Source organism: Carlito syrichta, unplaced genomic scaffold (genome assembly GCF_000164805.1).
Source record: "Carlito syrichta isolate Samal-C Ts95f unplaced genomic scaffold, Tarsius_syrichta-2.0.1 Scaffold301546, whole genome shotgun sequence".
Lineage (NCBI taxonomy): Eukaryota > Metazoa > Chordata > Mammalia > Primates > Tarsiidae > Carlito > Carlito syrichta.
This window is the reverse complement of record NW_007245642.1, coordinates 13,652-30,969: the sequence shown is the minus strand read 5'-3', so window position 1 is coordinate 30,969 and position 17,318 is coordinate 13,652.

Sequence of the window (17,318 nt, the reverse complement as noted above, 5' to 3'; positions counted from 1 at the left end):
AGTGCTCTGGAACTAGAAGGCCTGCATTCGAATTCCATCTGTGCCATTACTAACCTCTGGGCTGTTTGATGAGTGAAGTGATATCACCTACTTCAATAAGGTGACGAGACTCGAGCGAGAAGCACATCAAGTGCTTAGGACAGAGCCCTGGTGCGGTGCTGTGTGTGTTAGCCGTATGTGCATCTGCATGAAAAGCTTGCAGCCAGACAGCAGCAGGTACAGGGGCTTCATCTCACTCTCTGAGCCCATTTGGACCTTTTGGTCTCCAGACAGGACTTCTGACAGTATGGATCCCTTGGAATTCGGGCCACTGTGCTCAGTGTTGGGGGGCAACAGCAGTGTGGCTGTGAGTAGCCTAATTCATCATGAATTAAAAGTCTGTTAGGTGCTATAAACTGTAGAGGACGCAACGTGACCAGGTCCCTCTTAGGGTGGTTATAGATAGAGAAGGTAGTCATAAGCAATTGAAATGTTTTCCTAATGACACAGTTGCAGACAAGTGTTCCAGCTATTTATAAGCCTGGAAAATCTGCATCCTGGGTTCTAGTGGAGTAGGATCTTTCTGTCCCATCCCCCGGAGTTTCTGATTCAGTAGGTCTTCGGCAGAGCGGAGGACTCTGGGTGATTCTCATGCCCTACTAGGTTGGTAACAACCAGACTAGAATCCACACACAAGCAGCCTCTTACTGTTTCTGCTCTCATGTTGCAAAGTGAAAATACCCAGCACAGGAAACGGTGTTAGTATGTCTACAAACTAGGGTGGTCCAGAGGAGACACAGGTTTGGGCTTTCGAAAGGGAAACAGCTGTGTTGTGTTGAATGCCTTATGTGGGAATGAAGCATGCTATAGGAAGCCTTACACCTGCGGCACCCACACCTCCCAGAACACCTCCCTGAACCAGGCAAAGCCTCAACGGTGTTCTCTTCAGTCACTGCTGATTGGTGTTGGCACAGGAGATGAAATCATGCACCTGTCCAGACTTGGAATCAGGAGCAGAAACAGGCAGTGGCTTCCTCATCCAGGATCCAGAGGCAGCTGCCTCAGGAATGGGGTGGTTCCAGCTGTGGCACCAGGCAACAGCCGTGCTTACGCCAGATTCAGTGTGATTTGGTGTGTGGCGTGACTTTGGCTGTGGCCCTTCTCTCCGTCTGCCAGCCTTTGTTCCTGCTTGCTTTGCAAGCCTGGTTCTGCAGCCATTTTATATTCTTTCAGTTAATTCCTTCCAATGAAGTCATTCAGAGTGGCGTTTTGTTGCTCATAAGAGCCCATATATGACTGCTAAGGTTTGGTTTCTCCCTCTCTGTGTGTGAAACGTCCGCTTGCTGTCATTCGTGTCCTCCCTGCTACTGAGCACCAGGAAAATGGGGGATTTCTAGCAAGGACGGGACTTGAAAAATCTAGGGCAAGGATGCGTTGAAGAAAGAGCTCGTGGCAAGCCCATCACCTCTGGGGACAGGTCAGAGAAGCTGCTCTGGATCTGGAGATTTTGGAGGGAGGAGAAATGGGACCTTTAGCATCTCAGAGCCTCGAGGGGGAGTGTCCACTGCTGAGAAAGACAAAAATGACAGTCCTCAGACCCCCCCCCCCAGGGCATCAGTTTCTGGAGTCAGACTTGGAGCAAATGACTTGCCACCCTGCCTTAGTTTCCTCATCCATAGAAAGGGAGAACGGAGTGGTATCCTCAAGGATTAAGTGCAGAATGGGCAGTCAGCTCTTAAAAGCAAAACCTATTGATACCATTACTGAGATCGTCAGAAAAGGGGGTGAGAGTATGAGACACCGGAAAAATCGTGTTTTCAGGATGTACCTGTCTTCACGCATCCTCTCTCCCCCATCGGAAAGTCATGATTTCAGGGGCTTGAGGCCATTAAACTGCTCAAGGAGCCTTCTTCCTGGAGAAGCCTTTCCACGTTCCCCATCTCCCCAGCAGAGGGCCGCTGCCGTGCCCACTGCACAGGACAGCCGCGGCATCAGGCCAGCTGCACTGTCAGAGGAACCGCTGGGATTTTTGTCTTTGCTGACCGAGGAGCACTACAGGAAGTTCTTTTTCTCCAGCTTACAAGCGAGAACAGGGACAGACACCTGCCAGGCTCGATCCTGCTCAGAGCATGCACTGAGGAAGATAACTAGGAAAGGAGTCTGAGACCCAGGTTAGTCAGGACCAGAGCCAAGATATGTACTTTTACTGCTTTAGTCTCCCAGCATCTCTGGAAAGGACATTACCCAGATGTCACAGTGAGGAAGTAGAAGCTCAGGAGAGAGTCAGCCATCACTAGTAAGTCCACACCCTTGGCCTGGATGCCAGTGCTGCTCTGCTCAGCCCACAGCCAGGCACTTGCGTGCTCTGACGGGCTCTACCTTTGGCCGAGGTAGCCCGTCCTTCTCCCTGTCTCCCCAAAGGATGCTGTTAGTGTCCTCAAGTGCAAACAGGAGAAGCCAGCAAGGAGGAACTCATCTAGTACTGACTGCTGGGGCAAGGGTACAGCCCTGACATTCCGTAGAGACACCTACCGGGGTGGCTTTGGGTGAGAATTAGACAAAATACCAGACACCGTAGGGCAGTTATCCCCAGCCTTTTTGGCATCAGGGACTGGTTTCATGGAAGACAATTCTTCCACAGGCCGGTGTTGGGGGGAATGATCAGACATTAGATTCTCATACGGAGCGTGTAACCTGGATTCCACGCTTGCGTAGTTCAGAGCAGGGGTGTCGCATGCTCCTATGAGAATGGAATGCCACTGCTACTCTGACAGCAGACGGAGTTTGCTCACACGCTGCTGCCCTCTTGCTGTGTGGCCCAGTTCCTAACAAACAGCGAACCGGTAGCCGTGTGCATGGCCAGGGGGTTGGGAAGGCCATAGGGTACTGCCCTTGACCGCATTCTGATAACACCTGTTTGAGCATCCGCCAAGATGAAGGGCCTGAGTGGGTGGGAGGGGCGGGGCTCAGTTCCTTCCTACAAACTTATGTGAGAGAACCGAGGCAAATCCAGGGAAATGAAAAAAGCCATCTCAAGGGCTGAGCGCTGCAGAACGGCTTTGGAAGGCGTGACGAAGGTGTGACGTTGGAGTTCCAAGGAGACTCCCCCTGGAAGTAAAGGCGAGGAAGAGGAGGCATGTAGGCAGCTGAACAGCAGGTGCAAAGGCAACACCGCAGCATGGGCAGCTGGGACAGTGTGCAGCCTGGACTCCAGCCTGCCACCGTTTGAGCTCTAGCGCTGTCACAGGGACTCCCTGGCCCTTGCAGCCGTCGCCTGTAAAATGAGAACAGCAACATCTCCCACGTGGGCTGCTGTGAGAGATGTGTGAACTGGTGTGGTAGGCACTTAAGGAATATTCGCTGCTGTGAGCGGAGCTTGACGGTCCCCTTCGGGAGGGCGGTGAGAGTTGGGGCTAGGAGACTTGGTGGAAACCAGAGACGCGAATCTGGAGAGCTACACTGTGAGGTTTGGACCTGAATTTGGTGTGCAGTGGAGAGAGGAGATACAATATCCCAGTTGTGCATTAGGGTTTTTCCTGGCTAATGTTTAGGGGTGAGAGGACCCGGGTGAGATGGAGGTTTCACCAACGGACCCAGGGAGGGAAAGAAGGGAACACTGGCACTGGCTCCCCCGGGCAAGACCCGTGATGCTGGGGTGGTTCAAAGAAGGCATGACGACCACTACAATCCTCATCTAACTGATGGGATATAATCCCTGCCTTGCAGGAATATCATGAGAACGAAATCAACAACTGCAAAGCAGCTTTTGCATAACAAAGACTAAGCAAGTGTTAGTTCTTTCCCTCTCTCCCGCCCTCACACCCTTTCCTGCCTGTGAAAATGCTGTCTTACTTTGTCCTTTAATTATTGCATGTGGCTAAGCTTCAGTTTGTTGGCCAGTTCATTCATGTAGACACAAATGTTTTCGAGGTTTCCATCCTAATTTCTTTACAGGCCATTTCTGTACCCTGGGCTTCCAGCTGCTTCATATTGAAATGTTCTCTAGCCGGCGCACGGTGGCTCACACCCGCACCTTAGCACTTGGGAAGCGGAGGCGAGAGGATTACCTGAGCCTTTGGGTTCGAGACCAGCCTGGACAACATGGTGAAACCTCATCTCTACAATAAATCAAAAAATTAGCTGGGTGTGGTGGTGCACACCTATAGTTCCAGCTACTTGGAAGACTGAAGTGGAAGGATCACCTGAGCCCAGCAGGTTGAGGCTACAGTGGCCATGAGTGTGCCATGGCACTCCAGCCTGGGCGATAGAGTGAGACTCTGACTCAAAAAACGAGAAAATGTTCTCTTTCTGTATCTTTTGTCTCTGCATCTAGATCAGCAGTTCCCAATTGAGGTCAATATTGCTCCGCAGGCATATTTGGCAATGGTTGGAGACATTTTTAATTGTCCTGACTGGGAAGAGAATGCTACCAGCATCTAGTGGGTAGAGACCAGGAATGCTGTTCAATATCCTGCAGTGCACACAACAGCCCAGATTATCCAGCCCGAAGTGTCAACAGTGCCAAGGCTGGGAAACCCAGCTCAAGACCATCCTTGGGGACCTGGATTGAATCTTACTTTTCTTTGTTCTCTTCATGCCTGGCAGGCAAAATACGAGTTCAGTAAGAAGGGATTGAACAGAAAAAGGCAATGCTGATTTATGGGGAAGAAGAGAAATTTAGTTTGGAGTCAGTGTTGAGCATTCTGCCAGACAAGCATGAGTAGCACTGCCATGAGGACTGGAAGTCGGAAGAGAATTTGGAGCAAGACATTTAGAGTCATCACTCAGCCACACTAATTCTACGGAATCCAGACCCCTGCCTGCTTTCTGAGTTCTCTAAGCCAAGGTTCTCAAGCCTTCCATTTGATCGCTTTCTCGTTTTATTTTTTCCTTAGTTACTTTTCATTATTTGCAACCAGGGTCCCTTTATTGATAAAGTCGGGGAGGAAGAAATAGAGTAAAACACATGGTCTTCAAGTAGGAGGAGACGCAAGATAATAAACTGACATAGAAGCCACCATTTTGTCAATTTTTTAGGAAAGAGGGAAAAATAGTAGGAATCAGACCCCTCTTTTATTTAAGGGTGTTTCAAAAATGCTGGTTTGCCCCTCAGGTCTAGTCTTCCTCGGTTACAGAGCCCTCGGTTTTAGCTAGGCACATGGCTGCCCAGAAAAAGACAACCTGGTCCACTCTCCTTTTTACCTGAGTGCAGCCATGTAACTAAGTTCTAGCCAATGACAGAAGTATCAAGCACAACCTCTGACAAGTAGCCCCTTATGTTGTTTTCTCACTATGTCACTTTCATCTTTCTGGCTGGAAAACAGAAAGGATGTCTAGAGTGGGTGCAGCCATCTTGGACTATGAGGTTGCATGCTGAATATGGTAATATACCAGACAGAAGGAGCTTGAGTACCTGATGATCCTGGAGCCACTATATCCTCACTGGACTCCCCACCTCACACTTCATGTGACATATAATACAGTTTTGTCTTGTCTAAGCTTTGTTTTCTCTGGTGTGTGTGCATGTGCACTTATCTGGCTGGCTCGCATGCAGCCAGATCTAATCCTAATAGGATAGTGGGGTGAGGGACCTACCTACCTACAATATATAACTTTGGGGGGATGGCTATGCCCTACTCCCATTCAGGATCCATCCTGGAAAGATCCTCCTTCCTGCTCCCCTGCAGAGCCTGAGACCCTGGCTCTGTTATATGGATGTCCCACTCAAGACTTTGCGTCAGTGACTGATGCAAAGACACGGGGTGGTGAGGATTCCTGTATAGCAGCCACATGGTGTCCTTCACAGCGGTGGTGTTTTGGGCAATTGAGTACTGATTTTATGGCCGTGTTTTCTGTTTAAAAATGGTTGTTGGCTGCCAACTTGTCTGGGTGAAGAGGTGCTGGTATGGCCCGGGAAAGTCGTGTTTGTTTCGTAAGAGCCACTCTGATTAACAACTGTTTTGTCAGAGTCACTCTGAGCATCTTTGGCTTGAAGGAGCATGGGCAGCATTCTAGCTCACTTGGCACCAGCTCTGCAGAAACCTGCATGAGAAGACCAGGTTTTAGTTAGGGCAGACACACCTGAGAGCTGTTGGTGTCTGTGGTAGACCGATTAATAGTCTCTCCGTGGCGTCCACATCCTAATCCCCAGAAGCCGTGGCCATATTACCTTATATGGCATCAACAACTTGCAAATATGATTAATTAAGTAAGTGGCTTTGAGATGGGGATTATCCAGGGTTACCCAGATGGGCACTTACGTTTGTAAGTGCCCTAAGAGAGGGAGGCAAAAGGGTCAAGAGTCAAAGAAGGTGCTGTGACAACCGAAGCCGAGGTCACAGAATCATAGAGATAGTTGAAGAGACTGAACAGCTGGCTTAGAAAATGGAGGATAGGGCTTTGAGTCAAGGAAATGTAGCCGGCAGTAAGGACAGACTCTCCCGGGAGCCTCCAGGAGGAACTTGGCTTTGCTGGTACCTTGCTTTTAGCTCAGGGAGACCCAGCTTCTGACTTCTGATCATTGTGAGATAATACGTTTTTGCTGCTTTACACCACGAAGCTTGTGTTAAGTTGTTACAGAAGCAATAGGAAACTAATACAGCATCCTTTCCCCACTTCCAGTCAGAAGACTCACTTGGACATGAGCACATTGCTCAGGATTCCGGTCGATCATTAGGAAAAGGGAAAAAATGGTGCCAAGGGATGGGCTTTCACAGCAATGGGAACTTAGGTTTAGATTTTAATGGAACTCCACAGGACTCAAATAAACTAGGAGACAAGCTATGTTTTGATCCCAAATTAGACATCTGGAAGTCTCTCATTACACTATTCTGCCAACCCCAGTGTGGCAAGGAATTGAATTTCCCAACATTTCCTGCTTTAAAGAATTGTCCTCTGATAATTCCAGCTAGATCCCACCCTTTCTCCTCTGTCATGGTGAGAGTGCAGCAATATACCTACATTTGTTTGTTGTCCTTAATTCTTTCAAGCGCCTTTGGGTAATAAATGGTGAGAGTACTCAGGTTTTTAGTCCAACTTCTTTTTCTTCAACTCTAGGTAATTGCTCTACATGTCAGAATAGGTTACCATAGCAATATTTTCTGAGCAATAGGTGAACTGAATTGTACCACTGAAGAAGCGCAGGAGAAAATACCGATAGCAACCTGAGAAAGCCTAATCACTTTCTAGAACTTCAAGGCTGTTAAATGGGGGAAGATGAACTCCCTGGGCGATCAGAAAGTGCTGCTTCCAGCTCACAGAACACAGTGTGAGTGGCCGAGGCTGCATGTCTTCCCCAAGTTCCCCCATTTCTTCATGTCCCTTCACCCATCCAAGCTGCTCAGACAACAAAAGACACATGCTAATTGGGGGAAAATATTTGAAACTAGTATCAAAAAGGGGTATTTTACAAAGGTCTCCAGTGGGAATTCTGGGAAGATGGCGGCAGCCATACTGGAAGAATGTTTGGATCTTTCTGAGTGCCCCCATGAAAACAGAGAAACTAAAAAACCATGGGTCACATTTACAACAAAAGTGTCACCTTGAATTGCAAAATACAAGTGGGTGGGACAAAGCACCAAGCAGCCACAAGTCCTCCTTGTTACCGGCAACAGCAATGAGCGGAGGAGGTGGAGGGAAGCTGTGTAGCCACTGATGAGCCTGGAACAGAAGAACCCAAAATAGCCCACGGGGCTGCTCACTCTCTCTCCTCTGTGTCTCTCTCTCTCTCTCTTTTTTTTTTGGAGTCTGGGTCTCACTGTGTTGCCCACACTGGAGTGCAGTGGCACGATCACAGCTCACTGCAGCCTTGACCTCCAGAGCTTAGACAATCTTTCCACCTCAGCCTTTCAAGTAGCTGGAACTACAGGCAAGGGCCACCATGCCCAGCTAATTTTTTGATTTCTTTATGGAGATGATGTCTCGCTATGTTGCCTAGGCTGGTCTGTGAACTCCTGGGCTCATGTGATCCCCACACCTCAACCTCCTTTTTCTTTTCTTTTCTTTTCTTTTCTTTTCTTTTCTTTTCTTTTCTTTTCTTTTCTTTTCTTTCTTGGGGGTAACTTTTTATGAGTAGCTTTATTGAGATATAATTCACATACTACATAATCTGTCCATTTAAACGGTGTAAATTTAATGATTTTACACCTATTCACAGAGTTGTGCAACCATCACAATAATTTCTGAACATTTTCACTGCCTCCAAAAGAGATCTGTATGGTAGACCCCTTTTCACTGTTTCGCTTTCCAGTTTCAGCTACCAATGAGAGATACACCACATTCACATAACTTTTATTATAATATATTGTTATAATTGTCCTATCTTGTTGTTTTTAGTCTCTTGCTGTGCCTCATTTACAAATTAAACTTTACAGCAGGCGCAGTGGCTCACGCCTATAATCCTGGCATTTTGGGAGGCTGAGGTGAGAGGATTGCCTGAGCCCACGGGTTTGACACCAGCTTGGGCAACCTGGTAAGACAATAAATCAAAAAACTAGCTGGGCGTGGTGGCGCGTACCTGTAATTCCAACTACTTGGAAGTCTGAGAGTGGAAGGATCGCCTGAGCCCTGCAGGTCAGGGCTGCGGTAGCCGTGAGTGTACCACTGCACCCCAGCCTAGGCGATAGAGTGAGATTCTGACTCAAAAAAAAAAAAGAAGCCGGGCTCAGTGACTCAGCCTGTAATCCCGCGCCTTTGGGAGGCTGAGTGGATTGCCTGAGCCCACGGGTTCGAGACCCGCCTGGGCAACTTGACGAGACCTCATCTCTACAATCAATCAAAAAATCACCCGGGCTTGGGGGTGCGTGCCTGTCATTCCGGCTACTCGGAAGGCTGAGGCAGAAGCATCGCCGGAGCCCAGCGGGTCGAGGCTGCGGTGGCCGGGAGCGGCCCCTGCACTCCAGTCTGGGCGACAGAGTGAGACTCCCACTCAAAAAAAAAAAAAAAAAGGAAAGAAAAAAGAAATTAAACCTAACTGCGAGTGTGTATGTGTAAGAAAAACATAGTATATACATAGGGTTTGGTATTATTTGTGGTTTCAGGCATCCACCGGGGGTCATGGAACATATTACCGAAAGATAATGATAAAGGAAGACCGCTGTACCTTAAGTCATCACTTCCCCATTTTTCGCTGCACTCATCTGCTGGCAACCACTCATGTAATTAATTTCTCTCTTTATAAATGTGCCTGCTCCGGACAGTTCGCATACATAAAATCATACAGTATGTGATCTTTCGCGTCTGGCGTCTTTCATTTACCATGATGCCTTCAAGGTTCATCCGTGTGGTAGCATATATCAGTATTCCATCCCTTTTTAAAGCTGAATTATATTCCTTTCTATGGATATACCATGTATCCATCTATCCATTCCTCTGTTGATGGGTACATGGGTTGCCTCCACCTTCTGGTCATTATGAATACAGCTACCGTGAACATTCATGCACATGTTTTCCGATTCTCTGGGGTATAAGACGAGAAGTGGAATTGTTGGGTCGTGTGGCATTTCGAAGCTGAGCTTATTGAGGCACCACCAACAGTTTTCCACAGCCACTGCACCATTTTGCATTCCGGTCCATGAGATTTCCAATTTCTCTGCCCCCTAGCTAACCCTTGATATTTTTCATTTTTCGTTTTTCTTATTATAGCCATTCTAGTAGGTGTAAAATAGTATTTCGTTGTGGTTTTGATATTCATTTCCCTGATGACTAACATCATTTAGCATCTAAAAGTGTTTGATGGCCATTTGTCTATATTCTTTGAAGAAATGTTTATTCAGATCCTTTGCCCTTTAAACACAATTTTTTTCTCTTTCGAATTGGAGTCTCGCTCCATCGCCCAGGCTGGAGTGCAGTGGCATGCTCACGGCTACCCCAGTGTCGACCCGCTGATCCTTCTGCCTCAGCCTTCCAAGTAGCTGGAACTACAGGTGCATGCCATCATGCCTGGCTAATTTTTTGATTTATTGTAGGGATGAGGTCTCATCAATTTGCCCAGGCTGGTCTCGAACTCCTGGGCTTAGGCAATCCTCTCACTTTGGCCTCGCAAAGTGCTGGGATTATAGGCGTGAGCCACCGCACCCCACCTAAACAAAATTTTTATCATTATTGTGTTGAAAATTTTTCTTACATATTTGATAAGTTATATACTTGGATAAGTATATAACTATATAAGTATATGCTTTGATAAGTATATAATGTATTTGGAAATTACGTATTTGACTATATAACTTATCAAATATGTAATTGGCAAATACATTTTTCCATTCTGTGGGTTGTCTTTTTAGTTTCTTACTAGTGTCCTTTGATGTACAAAAGTTTAAAATTTTTATCAAGCACAAGTTATCTATTTTTTCTTCTGTTGCTTGTGCCTTTGGAATCATATTAAAGAAAGTATTGCAAAGGTCAAGGTCATAAAAGATTTTCCTCTCTGTTGTCTTCTGAGAGTTTTATAGTTTTAGCTCTTACCTTCAACACATTTTCAGTTAATTTCTGCTATGGTGTGTGGAAAGAGTCCAACAGCATTCTTTTACATGCGAATATCCATTTGTCACACAACTATTTGGTGAGGAAAGTATTCCTTTCCCCCATTAAGTCATCTTGGCACTGTTGTTCAAAATCAATTGGTCATTCATATTTGAATTTATCTCTAGACTCTCAATTCTATTCCATTGCTCTACATGTCTATCCTGATGCCAGTACACACTGCCTTGATTACTGTAGCTTTGTCGTTATTGTTGAACCTGGGAGATTTGAGCCATTCAGTATTATTTTTCTTTTTCAAAATTGTTTTGGCTAATCCAGGTTTTTAAGACGTATGACTTACGATTGGGTTTTCCATTTCTGAAAAAAAAAAAAAAAAGACTTGTGGTTTTGATACAGGTTACACTGAATCTTTATATTGCTTTAGGGTATATTGATATCTTAATAGTATTGTTGGCCAGATGCGGTGACTCATGCCTGTAATCCCAGAACTTGGGAGGCAGAAGCGGGAGAATTACTTGAGTCCAGGAGTTCGAGACCAGCCTGGATAACACAGTGAGACCTCATCTATACAAATTTTTTTTTTAAATTAGGCAATTTTGGTGGCATGTGCCTATGGTACCAGCTACTTGGAAAGCTGATGGAGGACGAGCACTTGAGCCCAAGAGGTGGAGGCTGTGGTGACCCATGATTGTACCACTGCACTCTAACCTGGGCAACAAAGCAAGACCCTGATCTAATGAAATAAAATAAAATAGTCTTCTAGTGAATGAATACCACACCTCTTTATTTATTTAGACCTTTTTAGATCTATTTCTATCAACAATATTTTTTAGTTTTTACTTAGAAGGCTTGCATCTCTTCAGTTAAATTTATTCTTTTGGTAGCATTATAAGTAGAATTGTTTCTTAATTTTCTTTTTGGGTTGCTCATTGTATATCTATAGAAATACAATTCATTTTTAAGTGTTGATCTTGTGTCCTACAACTTTGCTGAATTAATTAACTCTAATGATTTTTGTGTGGATTCTTTAGTGTTTTCTACATATAATATTGTGTCATCTGCCAATAAAGATAGTTTGACTTCTTTCTTCCCAATGTGAAAGCCTTTTATTTTTTTTTCTTGCTTAATTGGTGTGGCTATCACTATGCTTAACAGAAGTAACAAAAGTAGGCATCCAGGTCTTGTTCCTGGTCTTAGAAAGAAAGCTTTCAGTCTTTCACCATTGAATATGATGTTAGCTGTGGGATATATACATATATTTTATATATATATTCGTTCTTTACTATGTGAAGAAATTTCCTTTTAGTCCTAGTTTATGTTTTGTCTTGAAATGCTGTTGAATTTGTCAAATACATGCAAACATGAATTTTATTTTATTTTATTATTTTATTTATTTTATTTTAGTCAGGGTCTCACTCCGTTGTCCAGGCTGGAATGCAGTGACATGATCCTGTCTCACCACAGTCTTGACCTCCTGGCCTCAGGCCATCCTTCCACCTCAGCTTCCCGAGTAGCTGGGTCTACAGGTGCAGGCCACCATGCCCAGCTTATTTTTTTATTTTTTATTTTGTGGAGATGAGGTCTCACTATGTTACCCAGACTGGTCTCAAACTCCTGGGCTCAAGAAATCCACCCGCCTTGGCCTCCCAAAGTGCTGGGATTACAGGTGTGAGCCACTGCACCCGGCCATAATTTTTAGATTCAAAAACAACACCCAGAGGTTATCTTGTCCCTTCTCCTATTTCACACTCAAGCCACTTAGAAAAGAGAATTAAGTCTTATTTTCCACTGTGATTAACTGCTATTAGCTCTTCCTGAAGTCAGTAATGCAAATAATGGTTAGTATTTGGGAAAATGTTTGGGTCTTTTTTTTTTCCTTGAGTTGGAATCTCACCCTGTCACCCAGGCTGAAGTACAGTGGCATGCTCACGGCCACCACAGCTCAATGTGCTGGGTTTAGGCCATCCTTCTGTCTCAGCCTTCCAAGTAGCTGGAACTACAGGCACATGCGACCATGCCCGACTTATTTTTTGATTTATTGTAGAGACAAGGTCTAGAACCCCTGAGCTTGGGCAATCCTCTCACCTTGGCCTCCCAAAGTGCTGGGATTGCAGGCTTGAGCCACTGCACCCGGCCCTGGGAAAGTTTTTTAAAAACAACAGAGAATTTCCAGAATTTGTCTTGGAGTCAACCATGACAGGGTGAGGGACGGGGCTAGTTGTGACTTCCATCACCTGTCTCATTTCACCCTCAATAAAGAACACTAGGAGACTGGGAGTTTCCTGTCTTGCTAACAGAATATAAATGTTACTCAAAAACGACAGTAAGGACTAGCATCTCTTTTGGCTAGATGAGTTCAACTGTCAGATGGCTCAAGAAACAGAGAAATCTCCACTGGACCGTACAAGCAAAGACAAGAAACTCAAAAAAGAAAAGCAGAGGAAACAAGAAAATCTTCCATGACAAGATCATCTGGGAGGTAAAAAACAACTTGGTTATACAGCTTCGTAGCACAAAATATGAGCTCTTTTAAAGCAGCTTATGTCTACTTAAGTCTTCTTGTCATTTTATTTCTTCATGCATGATTTAAAATTCACCTATTTCCAAAAAGATTTACAATGAAAAAAATAAGACAATAAAAATAGAGCTAGCTTATGCATTTACAGCAAAGGGAAAGATACATGCAAAAATAATTTCTGCAATGAAGACTTACATATAAGCCACCATGAGATACCACTTCATACCTACTAGAATGACTATAATTCAAAACAACAACAACAAAACACAACAAAAAAAACAAAAACAGAAAAGAGCTAGCGATAGCAAGAATGTGATGAAATTGTAACCCTCATACATTTCTTTTTTTTCTTTTTTTTTTTTTTTGAGTTGGAGTCTCACTTGGTCACCCAGACTGGAGTGCAGTGGCCGCTCCCGGCCACTGCAGCCTCGACCTGCTGGGCTCCGGTGATCCTTCCACCTCAGCCTTCCAAGTAGCTGGAATTACAGACATGTGCTACCACGCCCGGCTGATTTTTTGATTTATTGTAGAGATGAGGTCTCGCTGCCCAGGTGGGTCTCGAACCCGCGGGCTCAGGTAATCCACTCACCTCAGCCTCCCAAAGGCGCGGGATTACAGGCTGAGCCACTGAGCCCGGCTCCTCATACATTTCTGGGGAGTATGAAATGGTGCAGTCACTGTGGAAAATATTGACTCCTCACGCTTCTACACTGCTGGTGGGAATGCAAACAGAGCAACCTCTTTGGAAGATAGTGTGGTGATTTCTGAAAGAGCTAGAAATTGACCTTCCATATGAACCAGCAATTCCCCTAATGGGAATATACCCAGAGGAACTCAAATCATTCTACAAAAAAGATACCTGCACACGCATGTTTGTTGCAACTCTATTCACAACAGCAAAAACATGGAACCAACCATGCTGCCCATCGAAGCTGGACTGGATTAAAAAAAAATGTTGTACATATACACAATGGAATATTATGCAGCCATAAAGAAGGACTAACGTATAGACTTCGCAGCAACTCGGATGGATTTAGAGTCGATCATACTCAGTGATCTATCACAGAAACAAAGAACAGAGTACCATATGTTCTCACTCATAAGTGGACCTTGAACAATTATCATAATGCTATAAGAAAGGGATTGGCAGTGGTGGGAAACTGCCAGGGGAGGGAGGGGCACACCTCATCAACCAGGGTACCTGCATAATGAATATTGATATACCAAGTCCTGAATTGTACCCCATATCTTTAAAATAAAAAAGAAAATAAATAAAAAAAGAGAAAATATTGACTTATCAATATGTTAAACATAGAATTACCACATGACCCAGCAATTCCACTCCAAAGGAAATGACAGGCTCAGATATTTGTATGCCTGTGTTCATTACAGCACTATCCACAATAGTCGAAAGATGTACATGACCCAAGTGTCTATCAACAGATGAATGAATAAACAAAATGCCGCTTATATATTTCAAATGAAGACTATTCAGCCATGAAAAAAATGGAATCTGGCAAATACTACAAGATGGGTGAACCTTGAAAACACTATATGCTGAGTGTAAATAGCCAGACATTAAAGGACAAATGTTATACAATTTCATTTAAATGAAGTATCTAGCATAGGCAAAGCTCATAGAAAAATAAAGTGAATTCGAGGTTACCGGGGGCTGAGGGAAGGGAAAACGGGGAGTTATTGCTGAATGGTTATAGAGTTTTTGTTTGAGGTGGTAAAAAAGTCTGGAAGTAGTGGCGATGGTCACACATGTTGTGAATGTAATTAATGCCACTGTATTACACCTAAGGTTTAAAATAGCAAATAGGATGTTACATATATATATATATATATATATATATATTCTCACCAGAAAAAAATTAAACAAACTAAACATGGGTCCAAGCCTCCTCATGCCCAAGGCAAAGGAAGGAAAAGAGGCTAACGTGCTAATGTGAACATCAAGGCTGCTGGCTCTTGTCCCATAGGGACCAGACACTCTCCGACTGAAGGCAGTTCTGATAGGGCCTGAGTCCTGGTCACACATCGGATTCCAAGCCCCATTCACACCCTTTGGACACAACAAGTTATGGCGACTGTTGATGACTCAATGCAAACCATTTGCCTTAGTAAGGAGGAAAGTCCGAGTGAGGAAGCCTGACTTCCTTATCAAGGTCCATTCACCTCCTCCCTAAATAGAGAAAGGAATGGGTATGTTCTGAAGCTTCCCAGGTGAAAGAAGTTTGTATACATCCAAGGGATAGGGTTCTGCATGCTCCAAGAGCCTCAAATCCCAACTCTCTACCCCTTTCTCCATCTTCCCTGTTTCCAAATTCAGAGCCAGGCAGAATAGAAATCTCTTCGGCAATTCCAATTCATCTGGCCAGTTCCCTCACACTGTTTGTTCTTGTTCTTCCCCTTTGCCCCCACCTGAGTCCAAGCTCCTTCCCTACCTGGATTCATGAAATCGCACCCATCCTTCAATTTCCTTGCTTCTATTTTGTCCTAACACTAACCCATGATCTAGACTGTGGGTAAAATGACCCTCCTAAGCACACAAATCCAGGGGGGCAAACACGGTGGTGCGGCCCAGGTACCCTCTCTCAAACTCCCGCCAGAAAGTGTCAGCATCCCAGGAAGGGGAGAGCATAACAGCCGTGGAACCATCAGCAGTTCATAGAACAGCTAAGCATGCTGTGGAACGCAAGTCCCTGTTCTAATTGATGACAAAATAAAAAAACAGTAAAACTTTGTAATAGGTAAAACTAGGAGAGACTTATCAACTACTGGTATCAAGTATGATGTCGAAATGACTGCCTGCCCAGCCCAAAGAATTATTCAGCATCACCTCCACCTTAATGAGATGCAGCATGTCCTCTTCTGCTCCAACGTGCTTCCTCGTTGTTTGTGCATGCACAAACATCTCCACTGGCTGTCAAAGTTCTTACAAGCCTACCCCCTACTATCTCATTCTATTTTGTCCACATAAAACCCACCGGGTCACAATTGAGGGGTTTCATTCTCAAATTGCTTAAGCAATTCCCTTTTCCTAAAGCACCCTGCATAGTTTCTTCTCTTTTAAATCCTACGACCCCTGGACAAGTCCCAGCTCTCACTCTACCTCCTCCAGAAAGCCTCCCCTGACCACTGTCCCCCGTAGGTTTTTTCCCCCCAGAATGTGTTATTGGAGTGTAGACCACGACTGTCATTAGTCACCATCTTGTGTTGCTATTGACCTGTTTAATGTGCATTTCTTTTGTCCATCCAATTGCGTCTTCTGCTTTCTACCTCATCATGGTTCTTGCAGGTCAGGCTCCCAAGATCACAAATGCTGAGATGGGGGTTAGTGTGCAGGAAGTTTACTGGGGTGTGTTCTTAGGGGGATAAATATCACCCACAGAAAGTGAAGGAAGGTTTGGGCCAAAGGAGAAGTTAAACCATAATGGAGTTTCAACAAAAGCCCAAGAGCCACGGCCAACCCCACTGGGGGTTCTGAAGCGGATCCAACCCTTCGAGTCTCAGTGGGGGGGTCTAAGCCTTTCTACCCTGTGTTGGAGGATTTGGGTGTCAACTTGGATGGTCTAAAAAGGAGAGCAGGAAAGACAAGGAGGAGAACGGAGGAAGAGGAGGAAAAGGGGGACGGTGTCCATCACATTCGCTTGTCCGGTCTCATTTGGAGTCACTTCCCATAGGAGGGGAGGAGGCGAGCCGCACGGAGGCCACAGGAGCAGTGTGCAAGGTGTTCCATGGTGGTGACTGAGCTGGCAGTGCACCCAAGCTGCTAGGGCTCCAGAGCGTTCTTTCTTTCTCCACTTGGAGTCAGCAAACCCAGCCTCGGGTCACACCCTTACTGAGTGAGACTGAAGGAAAAGTGGGAGTGAAACAAAGAGTGAGAACTTGCAAGTCTTCTCTGTTTTCTCTATAACCCTCAAAGACCTTTTTTTTTTTGTTGAATTGGAGTCTCATTCTGGCACCCAGGCTGGAGTGCAGTGACACGCTCATGGCCACCCCAGCGTTGACATACTAGGCTCCAGTGATCCTTCCACCTCAGCCTTCCAAGTAGCTGGAACTACAGGTGCGCACTACCACACCCGGCTGATTTTTTGATTTATTGTAGAGACAAGGTCATGCCAAGTTGCCTAGGTGGGTCTCGAACCCGCGGGCTCAGGCAATCCTTTCTCCTCAGCCTCCCAAACTGCTGGAATTACAGGCTGAGCCACTACGCCCAACCCTTAGAGACCTTTTAAAAGCAAGATGTAACGGTTGGAAAATCATCCAGCACACAAGCAGAATTTGTAAAGAAAAAAGTTAAGTTTGCCTAGAGGGAGAGCATCCAGAAACCACA